Source organism: Tamandua tetradactyla, chromosome 1 (genome assembly GCF_023851605.1).
Source record: "Tamandua tetradactyla isolate mTamTet1 chromosome 1, mTamTet1.pri, whole genome shotgun sequence".
Taxonomy (NCBI): Eukaryota; Metazoa; Chordata; class Mammalia; order Pilosa; family Myrmecophagidae; genus Tamandua; species Tamandua tetradactyla.
This window is the reverse complement of record NC_135327.1, coordinates 167,886,454-167,902,466: the sequence shown is the minus strand read 5'-3', so window position 1 is coordinate 167,902,466 and position 16,013 is coordinate 167,886,454. Positions and strand designations below refer to the sequence as shown.

Below are 16,013 nucleotides of genomic sequence, written 5' to 3'. Positions count from 1 at the left end.
ATTGCCAATTACATAAGAAATGGTCAGCTACTCAGAAGCATGACCTAATTTTTAAGCAAATGCACATGACGTTTATTGTACATATGCAGTAAAGGATGCAAACAAATAAATAGACTGAGCATTTTAGAAGATAAATGTACTTGAGAAAGATCATCCATCTCATAAGCCTTAATCAAGTGTGTTCCCATCAATATAACATGATACGAATGTATGATCCGGAGTCTGAATTACTTTTCCAAAGACTCCTACGGGGCAACTACTCACTTCATATGTTTCTTTCAGTTTTTCTGGGTTATCTTAGGGAGGAAAATGAAAAAGACATCTAATACTCAAACTTCACTCAATTTCTGAATTTCTTTGCTCTCTAGTTGGAAAAAAAAAAGTGACCTATAAGGGATAGCTGACAGAATAAATCTCCCAGTTCATCAGATTTGGTAGTTTAGCATTACCTAGCTTTTGCATTTACTCCTTGTTTGTCATTCACATCAGGTTTCCCTTGCTGGAAATACATGAGCCTCTGGCTGGAAAACTTTGATGTGACCCTAGAGAAGTTAATGTGTAAAGAAATCTCTTGTTAGAGATCGATTTTGATTTCACCTCACATTAGTGAGTTCCTTATCCCCTTCTACCACATTTTCCTTGTACTTCCAGTTAATGCAGCATCATAAATCCCTCTGCCACAATGCCTAAGGAAGAGAGAAGGAAATTAGGTGTACTAAGTAGCCCTCTCATGACAAATGTTGAGTGTTAGTTTCAAGATCCATTTAAGTTCCCTTGCACACCTTTGAATTTTTCTCTCATTTGATTTTTTTTTCTCTAATATCACTCACCCTGTGGACCCTGGGAAGATAATTTTCTGAAGTCTTTTTTGTAACTTGAAGAAAGAAAAACCTGCATTTTCCTGAAAATGACAGGTTAAGACCTAATTTAAGTATAGAAACTAAAGAAGAGAAAGGCATTTTCTTTCTTTTGATTGAGAATCTTGTGGGGAAAAATAAACAATAACGTATAATGAATACTAAAGCAATCCTTTCCTGTCTACCTGAAGCCTCTGAAAGGAGTTGCTTTTTTCTAGAGTCAGAATACTTCAAACTATCATGTTGTTATACAAACATGGGACTTCAGTGGGAATTGTATGGATTTCCATTTGTTTTGAAAAATAGAGGGTATAGTTCTAACACAGAATATTTTAGGGTTAATTCTAATTGACCACAGTGTGAATTAGTTATAGGTTGAGCACTATTTTAGATAGCAACCTGAACAATTAAATTAAATTCAGGCTAATTGACCGGAGGCAGTGTGGTGTAGTAGTTCTGAGTACAAATATGGCTGAGAACTTGACTACCTGGCTTCAAATCCTGGTTTGGCAACCTACTATATAATGCTGCTTATGTTGCCACTCTAAGCCTTACCTCACATCTGTAAAAGAGGGCTAGCAATAGTATGTATCACATAACCCTGGTCTGTTTATTGAATTAAAACTGCTTCTTCTTAATCCCATTGATGATAATGATGGTTCTTTCCCATAGCTAACTAATCTAAATCCCATTAGCATTCTCACCCTCTGCCTTCTCTACGTTTTGTGCTGATACATTTGGGATGTCAAGACATTTTAAGTTTATATTCTTTTTATATAAATCTGCCCAAGCTCTAGCACCATATTCTTTTAATGTAAAACTAGGCTAAACAGACTATATGTTTCACATTTTCATCTGGTAGAAACCAATTATTTGTTATCAATTATTACGTTTTTAAACTTAACGTAAGCAAATTATTTTAATGGAATATGACTTCAAATGGACAAAATACTAATACAGTTTGTTTCTAAGATTGTTTTCTGTTCCCCACAGTTTAATAATATATTCTGTCAAGAAATCATCTTTAACTATATGATTTCTAAAGAAAGTTGCTACGTTTATAATAATTCATTAGAAGGCAGGAATATATACTTTCTGGGGAAAAACAGTCTCAATTCCTTAATGTCAATGTGAAAATATAATTCTACATGGTGAACTTCACTCTGAGATATTTCTGGAAGTTGTCTTAGATAAAATAAGGTTGCAAGTCACAGCACTTTTCAGTATGAATCCTTTATATTCTAATTGCCAATTCCTAAAGAATGGTTTCTTTTTTCAAATTGCATCACAGTGTCTCTCAGAATATTATGATGATTTAAAGCTGTTCCATCTAATCTAGTATAATACCAGGTGGCCCTCTTTCCCACCACTGGATGAGCAGGCTGGCATTCCAGGGATAGATGCTTGCTTAGTTTAGTCGCACATGCAGCAGCAGCATACTTCCTTCTAATCCTTGTTAACCAAATATTTCTTTTCAATCATTTGAAATCCTGAGCAAACTTCAGCTTCTATTTAAAACTATTATAGCATCATAAGTTGTATTTGTATTTGGGTCTCAATTTCTCATAGGAGGTCTTACGAGATGATCCCACAAATTTTCTTTTAAGTTCTCTAGAAGAGCAACATTTGGAATTCCCCCATTAGGGTACATTTTAGGGAAGAGAAACTTACAAAGGGATTCAATTCAGCATTCTTTCAGTGACTTAAATTCCATTTTTCATATCTCCTCCCACATTTTCAGTACTTTCCCTTAGATTTGGAATAGCTGTTCCGTACCAAGTCATCTCTCCCATTATTGAAATGTAATGCTGCATATGCCATAACATCAAAAGAGGAGCTAGATAACTATGTTCTAAAATATAATTTTATCATAGTCACCTAAAATCTCAATGCATTCAAATAGTAAATCAAATTACAAATCATTAATATGTACAGGAGGATATTTACTACTATTTATAAAGTTATGATGGTCTATTTTTGTATGGAGAACTGAGAAGCAAAATGTAAAGATTCCATTTTACATTTCAATTCAGTGTATATTAAGTCATCATCTTCCAAGTTTATTTAACCATAGAATGAATTAAAAACTGATGGTTGGGGTTGCCAGATTTATTAAATAATAGTACTGGAGGTATATTTGAATTTCATATAAACAGTGGATAATTATATATTTAAAGTTTATCCTATATAGTATTTTTAACATACTAAAAAAGTATTTGTTGTTTTCTTGAGATTAAAATTTAATTGGGTATCCTGTATTATATCTGGCTACTCTATAATAGGTTGATGGGACCAGATAGCTGTGACTCATATAAATAGCAAGCAAAAGTTTTAAGTCCTCAATTTATTTGCTAAACATATAAAACCTAATGCATAAATTTAAGTCCCAATGAACCTTAAACAGTAGTACAGATATAACTATAAATTAGAAGAAAGATGTATCAAAATAGACAAATGTTCCTTGAATAGATTGTCAACAATTTGGTTGGGTAGTCAGTGTGAAAAGGGGAATAATGGCCCCCAAAAGATATCCACACCATAATCCCCATAACCTATGAATAGTTTACCTTACCTCATATGACAAATAGGAATTAAGGTATCAGATGGAATTAGTTATACAAATCAATTTACCTTAAAATAGGGAATCTATTTTGGATTATCCAGGTCCCAGTGTAATCACAAGTGTCCTTAAATGTGGAAGAGTGAGGTGGAAAAGCCAGTCTCAGAGTCATTCAACACCAGAAACGCTCAATTAGCTGTTGCTGGGTTTGAAGATGGAGGAGGCCATGAGCCAAGGAATGTGGATAGCTTTTAAAAACTGGACAAAAGCATGAATGAATTCTCCCCTAGAGCCCACAAAAGGAATGCAGACCCGATGACACTTTGCTTTTAGCCTCGTGAGACCCATTTCAGAGTTTTGTCCTCTCCATCACTGCAAGATAATAAACTTGTGTTTGTTCCATCCATAAGTTTAAGTTAATTTTTACATTCTTGCATTAGTTGGTTCCACTTGTACATTTTCACATTAGTTGTTCCCTTGTGTGATTTTCTAACTTTCTCAGAAATGGCACACCATTTGTTAAAAACAAATTATCTTATAATAATATACATGTTTGTGCAAATATGTTTAACATTAAAATAGCTTTCGAAAGCATATGAATATCTTCTTTGAAACATTGTATGTTAAGTTGATATACTGTAAATTAGACATCGTAATGCACATTCAATCATATGTGCATGGTGAATGAAGCAGCTTTATCTTTCCATTCTATCATTTTCATGTTCAAATATTTCATATTCTATTATATCCAAGATCGACTTATCCTCCATCAGCATATTTTTTGAGTTGTTAAGAAATACTAAATTCAGAAAATCTCTTTATTTGACAAATTTGCATAACATTTAAAGAACACTTAAATGTAAAGAGAATGACCTCCCATATTTTATACATGTGTTAGTGTGGTATTCTTTTGAAACACAAAACACCCACGTTACGAAAATTTTCAAAACAGAAATGGAAAAACAAAGACACCTATAATTTCATCCATCTAAAGCAACTGCTGTATTTCGGGAGGATGTTTTCTTCCAAAAGTTGTTTTCAAATTCTTTTTTACAATATTATGTAATATATCATGTAGTGGGTGATGGCAATATACCAAGTCTATGCAAACATTTTCCTGCTGTTAACATTAAGTTTGATTTGAATTTTTAGTTATTAATAAAGTTGGAAGTTCAACATCTAAGTACATATTCTCATTTATATCTCCAAATACATTTTTCATCAATTTTGTGAGAATTGATCTTTTTTCAGGTCTATTAAATTTTTAAGATGTAATCAAAGTTCCTTTGAAATATTGTGCTCCCAGATGTCATCTTCCTACATATCTAGTCACATTCAATTCCAAATTCATACAGCTCAAGTTATTGACTAGAATCATAAAGAGGGAGAAGAAGAAAAAATTGCTAATATTTATTAGTTTCCTGCTATGCTGAGCTCAGGACTCAGTGCTCTATATACTTTAATTGACCATGGTTCTACAAAGGCTGTATCGCAAATATCCCCCCACTTTACTTAGTAAATCTGGGTATTGCAGAGGTAGTGAGTTGAAAAAATGGGATTTAGACCCAGGTTTGGCTTTGTAGCCTAAAGTCTCCAAAGTCTGAATGGTTTAAACAATATTATACTCTTTTGTTTTAAGAATTCATACATGTTTATGAACTGACTGCTATAAAACCCAACAGAAACTGAAATGAACCTTTCCCCATAGAGGGTAAAATCAGTTCACCAGTTGGTATTCCAATTCGAGGTCAATAAGAGAAACAAAAACATGAACCACAACTCCAGCATCTGCTGCATTTGCTGGTACTGTATAAGTCAGTAGAAAATAAACTTCTTTTGGGGCTGGGATACTGTTTTCTTCATCTCTGTGCTTCTTGAATCTAGCCAAGTGCCCTGTACTCCAAACAGTAAGTATATAGAAAATTTCTGTTGAAGGAATGAACCGATGAAGGAAGGCAAGACTGTGTTCTCCCCACATTCATTATTTCTTTCTTAAACCTGAAGGCTGAAACTGAATTCTGGAATGATCCAAAAAGAACTCTGAAAAAAGCTGTGTGTGTGCTGTTTGAATTTATGAAGAGACCCCTTATATGTTTTTCCTTTTACATTTTTTTTCCATTTTAGCAGTTTTTAATGGAAACTGTTCATTAGATTCTTTAATTTCTGCATCTTCTCATTAGTTTCTCCCTTATATTTGCCTCTTTCCCTTCTTACTTGGTGAGATTTGGCTTTACGTTCCAGGATCTTTTTGTGGTCTTTGTCTAGTTTTAGCCTGGTGATAACCACCTTGCTGGGTGAATGCCCACATGGACAGTGGTGCCATTAGTCTTCGCCCGCTGCACCCGTTCAGTGTAGATGATGCATTTCTTCCTGCAAACCTGGACTACTTTGCCAATTTGCTGACCTTTGTAGTGTCCCCACACAACCTGAACTTCATCATCTTCTTGGATACACATGGGTCGAACATTGTATTTCTATCTCAGCTCCTTGGAAAGAGGGGAAGACAGAATCTTCCTGCAAATGCGGAGATGTGCGTTGAAATGCCTTTTATGGTTCCTGTTCCCATTAGAAGTCACAAAAGGATTGAACTTCATTTTGACCACTGCCTCTTCAGTGATGGCCACAAAAGAGAAAAGATCCCTTCATGTGTTTTATAATATGTATTTTTGATTGTGATAACTTTGGATAAGTATTTGATCTATTTATCTTGAGAATTAATGTAAACCAAGAGGTCCCTGTCTTCCTTCTCTTACTGCCCACTCTCACAGCACTTCTACTCTGTACCTTTGTTTCATAATCTGAAAAACTAGTTTTCACCTGAGTTCAGATCTATATTTCTAGGAATAAAAGGGGCAAAAGCAGACTCTTAGCATGATAATAATCATCAGTAGAAGAAGCTGCAGTGAAGACTGAGCAGACATTCTGCTGACGGTGCTAATGCGGATTGAGTAATGATGATGTGAACAAATTGCTTCCGGCTGTAGAGTTCAGGTGTGTGGTTGCCCCACTGAACTTCCCTAAATAGTCATGGATTAAGAAATGCTGAAACATCCATTGAGCAGATAGAGCGAATGAGAAGAATTAATGTTATTCAGTTTGGCCAACCTGAGTGACTTGCTGTGCTGCTGAAACTCCCCTACAGTGTATCCTTTTCCTACCCCTACATAGACTGGAACTGAGGTTCATAATATAGCAAATTACCCTTCGTAATGGGAATTTTTTCCCATTCATTTCTAAATGGTATGATCCTGTTGGGATAAATGTGGGGTTCTAAAGTGTGTACTGTTGGGGTAAATGTGGGGTTCTAAAGTGTGGAAATTCTAAAATAGTTCTTTGATTCCTTTTTTAAACTGGGCTTTAATTTCTTATAGACTAACAGATTTGAGTGCCTCAAATTATACAAATTTTTAAAAGGCTACAAAGAAGGAAAAAGAAGAGGATTTCATAATATGAAACACAATAATTCAGAAAATGGTAATTATATGAAATTTCCTGGCTTTGTAAAACTGACATTTTAAAAGAAACTGACATCATAACTCTATTTGCATTTGTAGCTCTTGATATTGTGGTCCATAAGAATAATGCGGACATCTCAAACCTTGAACTAATAGATAAGGAGTTATACTTTAGCCTTTTTGTTTTGTTTTGTTTTTGTTTTTTTAATTCGTTGTCTGGATTTTTTCTAGCTTGAAAGGTGGCAACTGCAACAACACCTACCTCTGGATGGTTTCCTTCTTGCAATAAAGCTCCTTGGAGTCAAGGAGATTCCTGCAGGTCTACCAGCTCACAGTTACCCATTTCAGCACCATAACTAGATTTCCTACTCAACTTTGGTTTGGATCCAGTGGTTTGGATGAACAAAATAAATGATTTTTCATTATTTTGCTCCTTTGGAGTACAGAAGTTACATAGAAACTATTGGGACCTACTTATATCTGTGTATCAGCTGTAGAGTATATTGTTTGCAGAGGCTGTATAATAGGCCATGGACATCAGATAGAGCCATAACCTTATAAGCTGGAGCAATTGCTGGTTGGCTAAGTTTAGTATAGTACTGGTGTTGATCAACATGAGAAATAATTGGGAGGCCCCAAGAGACTGGAGTGTCATATATCAAGGCCAGATAGTGAATGTGGTCTGGATTAGCATACAGTAATATCCCAATGCACCCCTTGGAGAGCTTGGATATGGGCAGCCACAAGACCAAAGAACACACCGGGCACAGAGTTAAACATCAGTTTTATTAGGACTTATGAACAGGAGAGAGTCTCGGGTAGTGGCAGTCCAAAAAACGGAAGTAGCGGCTCACAAAGGTGGGAGTGCAAGGAGTAGCTTATAAGGGTTTAGGACAAGGACATTCCATAGGGTATGAAAACAGATTTTCAGTAGGGTCTCATGACACAGGTGTCTGGAGATTTGTTATCAACATATACATCACGAAATAGGAATTTTAATGCTTTACAAGATAAGTGGTTTGCAATAGCATCTGTACATTCTTTCCTCCCTATAGAATCTTTTCTATAGGAATAGAATCTTTTTTCTATAGGAAAAGAATCTTTCCTATTAGGTCAGTTGGTATTTAACTTCTATCCCAGTCACATAGGCAGTGATGTGCAGCAACCTATTCTCTGTATGGAGTTGGGAGTCCAGGCCCTATGTCTCCACAGGTACTGTGCCAATTCTTTGAAGCCCTTTGTTCTCCTATTTTGCTCTCAGTAGATATTAGGTCTACTAATAGACCTAATCTGGCGCTTTTTGGAGCGTGTATGACCACCTATACAAAGTAGCCACCATCCACAAGTTGGGGTTGATGAGAATGGAGTTGGCAGGGAATTCTCTCATTCTAGTCATGGCTGTATATATACGAGTGGTGAGGTCACTCTTATTCTCTTCCTTCTTCTGGGAGGGCACAGTGGCTTGGTTACCATATAATGGCCTATTTTATCCTTCTATCCTTTAGGGGAGGAGAAGCAAATGAATCGGTAACCAGTTCTGCTTACTAATGCAAGTGGGGAAAATTCCCTTCTTAATTTTTCATTGTCATTAGAGTCATCAAGGTCCTTAATCTAGGGAGTTAGCTCCTTAAACTGGCTAGTTCTTTTCTATTTCAAGGTCTCAAATTTCTGTATTAACTCAGTCTTACCTCTGTGTGCTCAATTTTCTTAAATATGCAGTCCCAGATATGATTTTGTCACTGATTTCCTTTTAGTTTATTTCTTCCTTGGCCTTTTTTGGCATTTCTTATATAATGATATTCTTATGTGTTATGATAGTCTCATAATAACATAATAACATATCTTCATGTGTTATGCATTTTATAGCATACAGCTAAATCCTTTGGATTTCCCATTGAGATCCCCTATCTTGTTAGTATCTGGTGTTTTATCAAATTTGCTGAAGAAATCTTTCTGGCATTCATATTCCATTTTTTCCCACAGTTTTAAATGTTCACATTGATTGCATTGCTTGGCCTTGGCCCTAACTTCAATTTACCATTCTCTGTGGTTTGATCCTTATTAGTAAATGGTCTTCAAGGCATATGTTGTTCATTTTCTCAAAGGTTTTTTCAGTGGCCTTATGGAACCCAATGGAAACAAATGCATAACCCATAGACCAACCTATCAGGGTGAGTTGGTTCCCACAGCAGAAGAGGCATTATGAAAGTGCCTGGTTGTCTATATGTTTTTCCAATGTGTTCCCACTTTCAGAATTTTGAAGGAGATGCCTTGCTGAGACTGCATAATTCAAATTGGCTTTCCCTTATCTATAGATTCTCAGCCTCAGCAGCTGTTGGAATTTAACATAGGTATAAACCAGGAAATGTTGAGAGATCACATCTTGGCAGACTTGAATGGACGGCATCACCCTGTGAAACAGAGCTTTTTGTTGAACTTGTCCTTGTTGATCTGAGTTTCCCAAGTATGTGGAGGCCATGAGATAGCTGCTAAGAACTTTACTGATTACTCTCCAGATCTTAAGCAAGAAATATTTTTTATAGGCATGGTCGTAGGAAAAAAAAAGGAAGTTATATAGAAGTGGATGAATGTTGAGAGAGTTCTATATGGCTTTTCACCTTCACCACTACTCTTTGACTGTGGCTATGTAAGAGGCTTAGGTTTAGAGGACATGCTGGGAATGGGTTCAAGGTCAAAGTTAAATCTTCATGTAGACACTAACACAAACCCTCAAGCTAGTTATTACTAGGGACTGCTGTGCTGGTTTGAATCTGTTATGTACCCCAGAAAAGCCTGTATTCTTATAATCTGTCCTTCTGAGGCAGACCTATTGTGGGTGGGAATTTTTGTCTATGTTGTTTCCATGGAGACATGGCCCAGCCCATTCAAGGTCAGTCTTAATCTGGTTGCTGGAGTTCTTTATGAGAGGATAAAAGGCAGAGACATTTTGGAGAAAGCTGAGAGAAAGAAAATACTCCAAGAGAAGCAAGAAGGGCCCACAGGATTTGAGAGAGCAATTCTGAAACCAGTATCCAGGAGAAAAGGACCAGCAAACGTTGCCTTCCCCAGTGACAGAGGAATCCAGGATGCCAGCAGCCTTTCTTCAGTGAAGGCTTCTCTTTCTTGATGCCTTAATTCAGACATTTTTAAGGCCTTAGAACTGTAAATTTGTAACCTAATAAATCCACATTGAAAAAGCCAACCCATTTCTGTTATATTGCATTCTGGCACCTTTAGCAAACCAAAACAACTGGTTACTAACTTTGCCAAAATGCTTTACTAATATGCATCGGTATTACAAGGGGACAGTGAAGGGATATGCATAAATCACTCTGTCATTATTGAGATATATCTTAGAGGTCACCGCATCTAATGACACATGAAAAATTGATGTTGCCCAGTATATATCCAGATGATGGCTGAACATCTCCAGTGTTCAGAAACTCCTTTTCTTCTGAGCTAACTTATCACCTATCTTCCAGCGATGACTCTAAGTCTTTTCTTAGGTTGAGCTAAACTTTGTCTCTCTTTAACTTATACCAATGGTACCATAAAAACACAAAGTTAACCCTCCACTATATGACAATGTCAATCCTTTACATATTTGAAGACAGCCATAGATAGTCCTATTGAATTGTGTTTTATATTAAACATGCTTATTTCCTTCCAAAAGCCCTTCAAATATTGTCCCAATTTTTGAGTTTTGAGTGTTCAATAAACCTCACTTGAAATATTTGACAAGAATATTTGTTTGTAGTAGCATAAGTCATTTTCTGTTAGGAAATTAGATTTGGTAGATCTCTTAATAAATACTAGGATCATATCACTTTTAGTACTTTTCCACTCTTTTCCCCTAATATTTTCTCCTTAGATTTCTAGGTACCGTGGTGAAGCAGTACAGCATAGTGGTTAAAAGTATGAGCAAGCTATGGTATAGTATAGTAAAAGCATAGCTTGCTCAGATTATTAACCATCTCCTAGTTCTGAAATTTCTGCAAGTGACAAATTAATTCAGCTTCACTTTTAAAAAATCTGGGTATTGGAGGTGATAATTACCTACCTCAAAGGATACTGGAATATTGAATCAGACATCTTTTTCCTAAGGATCTATCTTTCTTATACCATAAGCCACATCTCAGAAAGAATAATCCTGTTAATGGTTGCTAAGTAAATACAAACCATGGCAAGCCTGGGGTTGCATCTTATAGGAAAGTAGGGTTGAGCAAGAAAGTGGTTATTATGTAGGTCAATGTTTCTTGAGGAGAGGTGGCATACCCAGGCAGAAGGGGCTATCAGTAGGAGCAGATGCCCTCTTTAGACACTGGCCATAATTCTTGACGATGGCCAAAGGGAAATCAGTCCCTTAATATAACCAAGAGTGTAGAGAAAATGCAAACAAATTAGATTTCAGAACATAAAAGAATTCAGGAGTTCTGACAGAAAATATGAGGATCAAGAAGCAGTTATTGATTCCCTGCTGTTTGCATTTTGCCCATATAGAGAAGTTCCCCAAAGAAAATTGCAATGGATTAAAGGTGATAGTTATACTAACAGCAATCATAACTAATGACAATAGAGGTATATGGCGTCTCTGTAGTCAATATTTTTTGTGTATTTCCTAAATGCCAGGCACTGAACTAAAAGTGTTCTAAGTGTGTTAATACTACTAATTCTCACAACACCACCATAAAATACGTACGATTATTATTCCAATTTATAGATGAGATGAAAACATTGATGTACAAAGAAGGATAGTGACATGTGTGAAGTCATAACACTAGTCAAATGGCTGAGCTGGGATTGGAAGATGTGCCATCTAGATTCAGAGTTCATTTCTTCATCATTATGCACACTGTGACAAGGAAAATTATACGGGGAAAGTGGGAGAGGCAGGAGCACTTATTTGACTGTATGTGATTGGAAGACTTCATTGAGAACTTTTTGTTTTGGATTAGCTCCCTCTCATTGTGTTTCTGTTATGTCATTTGAACACCTCATTCGTGTATCTTAGTGCATTATATTTTACATGTCGGTATTCTTCATGTTTTCTCTACTAGATTGTGATTTCCTTGAAGGGAGGAATTGCCTTCTATTTATATATCCTGTTACCTAGCAGAAGCAATGCAGAAAGATGTTCAAGAAATGTTTCTTGACCAAATTATTTAGCACAGCTTTAAAGGATAAGCTTGATTTTCAGAGTTGGAAAAGGACTTGCTGAGAGTTTCCAGTCAAAATTGGCAGTAGATCTGAAATCCACATTGTCAAGGTGATGTTTTGCAAGGAACATGATTGAAAGAAGTATAAAGACAGGAGGCAGGGGAAGGACACACAGACCAGGCAGACTGAGACTAAGGCTTTTGCCTAATTTTTCTTTATTTGATTTTATGTACCTTGAACAATGCGCAGATAACTGCAGAGTGGGAAGTTGCTTCTTTCCTGCTCTGTTTATTTTGTAGAACACTGGTTCTTATCCAAGACTCTGAAGAGTTTTGAAGCCACCACTGGAAGTAGTACTATAGTAATTGTTTTGCACTGGCTTTCACTGAAGAGACACTGTCTCTAGATTGGGGTGAGGGTGGGGTGATTGGGAATGCCGACCAATCTGTGCACACTATAAGAAATCCCATGGAAAGATATGTAGTCTGTTTATCTATCAAGAAGATACTGAAGGTATTGAATCGGGGCCACTCTACTCAGCATACATGTTAATTAATGGTTAGATTAATTAGTTAAGCCTACACAGTTAAGACACTAGAGGAAATTTAGGTGACAAGAGAAGGGATGCAAAATGGTTGTGGTTTTTATAGGTCTATAAGTCTGCTTATACAAAAAATCAATTTCAGTCCCAGTAAGCTTCTGCTTGTATCTATCAATCTGCAACCTAATTGGTGACAAGAACTGCTTCTCCTGTTCATTATTCCAGTTTGGAAACTTGAAACTGAAAAATAACTCCAATTGAAGACCTTCATTTTTCCTTCTTGGTGTGAAAGCCCTCTATAATTTGACTCCAATACCAGTTATTATTTCTTGCTAGCTTGTGAATTTGATATTTTGTGCTATAGTTAACAACAAAAAGTTGGTTATTTGGAAATTAGAGAGCAAAACACTCTTTTCCAGTGCACTTTTATAAAATTGCAGGGGCAGAATCATGTCTTCTGTGTGAATGATAGTAAATATTTTGTTGGAAAAAATAAAGTCATTTCAGTCAAAATCGATTGAAGCCATAGATTAGCTTATTTTATATATACATGTGCTATTTTAGTAAAATGATTGTAAAATAAACTGGTGAACTGATTTGTGAAAAATGTCATGTTTTATATGTCTATTGAGACATAAAAAATTAAAACAGTCATTAGCTAAAATCATCAGTACACTGATGCTCTTTATACATATCACTACAAACATTGTGAATAGGAAAAAATAAATCCATGGAAGTATTGACTTTTCATGAAATAAAAATAATTAGGTTTATACTACAAAATGAAAACCTGAATTAATGTGGAAATAGAAAATAGTGAATTTAAGAGTCCTTTAGATTTTAAATTTCAAAAGATTGTTTCTAGCTAAAATATAATATGCATAGCTTGTTCAATAATTTGTTATGTATCATCTGACAACTATAAGAAACTATAATATGATTCCTTGAAAAGAGAAATTCAGTAGTTATATCTGCATTTCCAAAGTGATATGTATGTGGAAAGATTTGGCTTTTTTTTTGTTAATGGCTTACTTGTATGTTGTCACACTAAACCCCATGAGTAAAATTAAATGAGAAGTATAAAGGGAAATTTTAGTGAAGGTAGACTAAGTTATAAGTAGTAACAAAACAATCCCCAAATCTCTGGGTCATTAGAACAGAGATTTATTTCTCATTCATGAAAAATCTGCTGTGTTGGGTAACCTCCAGAGGCCACTATTGTCCTCTGTGTAGTCATTCAACAATGACAAATGCCCCCATCTGAGCTCTGCCGTCTCAGTATTTGGCCTCCACAATCACTGTAGAGGAAGAGAAAGCTAGAGGGTCAAGGACTGGCTCTTAAAGTGATCTGTGTCACTTCTGCTCATATGACATTGACCTGAAGGAGTAATTACGTCTTCCTGTCTGCACAGAGCCTGGGGAAGATGGGAAAGCATGATGTTATTTGGTGAGAAGTAGTAGTCTCTGCCATGCATGGTGATTCACTTTGCAACAATTTCTTAACATATAGGTCATTTTCTCTACTTAATAAATACTTGATATTTCAGAAGTACATACTGAACTAAAATATCTTAAAACCTACTTTGTAAATATGAGCAGACTGGAATATATATATATATATATTTTTTTTTTTTTTGCATGAACAGGCATCGGGAATGGAACCCAGGTCTCCAGCATGGCAGGCAAGCACTCTGCCTGCTGAGCCACCATGGCCTGCCCAGATTGGAGTATTTATTGATAAAACACCACCATATATGGTTGCTAAAAATGTCTTGTAGTAAACAAAAGCTATACTATAATTTGGCAATTGTTTCCTTGCCATATATTCATAGCCTTCTGAAACAATGTCTCATGTCAATATTTGATATTCCCAAACTACATTTCATTAAACAAATGCAATTTAGCCAACATCATTTGTTTTCTAAACTTTTGTCTATTGAGGAAAGAGTGGCTAATTTGATGTATGGACATCTCAGATCTAGTCTAGACCGAGTTCATATTCTTATATTCATGTACTTTGACCCCATTCCTCCAAGCAATCCTGCTCTTTGGTAAGTGGCTGGATTTCTTCCTCATGGGAGCCTCATCATCTCAGCTGAAGATGGGCTTCCTTTTCAGAACAGGAGAAAATAAAATCTAACAACCCTGATTACATCCTTGCAGTGATGCAACTCCAGGAGAGAGAGGAATTCTCTCCTCCAGAACAATGTATCAGTTCCAGAGAATTATTCTGATTGGTCCTGCTTGAGTCCCTAAGTTTTTTTTTTTTTTTTTTTTTTTTTTTGCATTGGCAGGCTCTGGGAATCGAACCGGGGTCTCCAGCAAGGCAGGTGAGAATTCTGCCACTGAGTCAACATTGCACCACCCTTGAGTCCCTGCTTTTAACCAATCAGTTTCCAGGAGAAAAACTTGGGAACCACGACTATGCCTGTGGTGGATGGCTGGGCAAAGTTCTTGTCTTTATTTCTTTTTTTTTTGGCATGGGCAGGCACCAGGAATCAAACCCGGGTCTTTGGCATGGCAGACAAGAGCTCTGCCTGCTGAGCCACTGTGGCCCACCCAAGGTTCTTCTCTTGACAGCACCACTAGAGCTACCTGGAATATGGAGTGGGGAACTCTTCACAGGGGAAGTATATGTCCCTTCAATCTACGTCTTCTGTCTCATATTTTAGAATTATGTCTAGTCTTCTAGTTCTGTATCCACAGTAGATTCTCCAAACCATTATTACAGGCATATCTCATTTCATTGTGCTTCACTTTATAGCACCTCACAGATAATGCTTTTTTTTTCTTTTACAAACTGAAGGTTTGTGACAACCATGTATCAAGCAAGTCTATCTGTATCATTTTTCTAACAACAGGTACTTACTTCATGTCTCTGTCACGTTGTGATAATTCTCACAATGTTTCAAACTATTTCATTCGTATTATATCTGTTATGGTTGTCTGTGATCTGTGATCTTTGATTATAGTTTTTACTATTGTAATTTTCAGGGGGCACCATAAACCAGGCCCCTATAAGATGGAAAACTTAATTGATAAATATTTTGTGCATTCTGACTGCTCCACTGACTGGCCATTCCCCATCTCTCTTCCTCTCCTTGAGTTTCTCTATTTGCTGAGACACAACAATATTGAAATTAAGCCAATTAGTAACCCTGCAATTACCTTTAAGTGTTCAAGAGAAAGGCAGAATTACAAGTCTCTCACTTTAAATCCAATGCCAGAAATGATTAAGCTTAATGAGGAAGGCATGTCAAAAGCATACACAGGCCAAAAGCTAGGCTTCTTGAGCCAAAAAGTTAGCCAAGTTGTGAATGCAAAGGAAAAGCTCCTGAAGGAAATTAAAAATGCTACTCCAGTGAACACGTGAATGGTAAGAAAATGAAGCAGTCCTATTGAAGATATAGAGAAAATTTTAGTGGTCTCGATAGAAGACCAAA

General features: G+C 36.2%; 1 protein-coding gene and 1 pseudogene across 1 annotated transcript in view; one reads left to right on the top strand and one right to left on the bottom strand.

The window, feature by feature from the left end:
* The window catches only part of GRM8 (glutamate metabotropic receptor 8), an 829,821-nt gene that overhangs the window by 734,669 nt on the left and 79,139 nt on the right, over positions 1 to 16,013 (top strand). The window lies entirely within an intron of this gene.
* On the bottom strand, positions 5,548 to 6,011 carry LOC143679444 (large ribosomal subunit protein uL24 pseudogene; annotated as a pseudogene).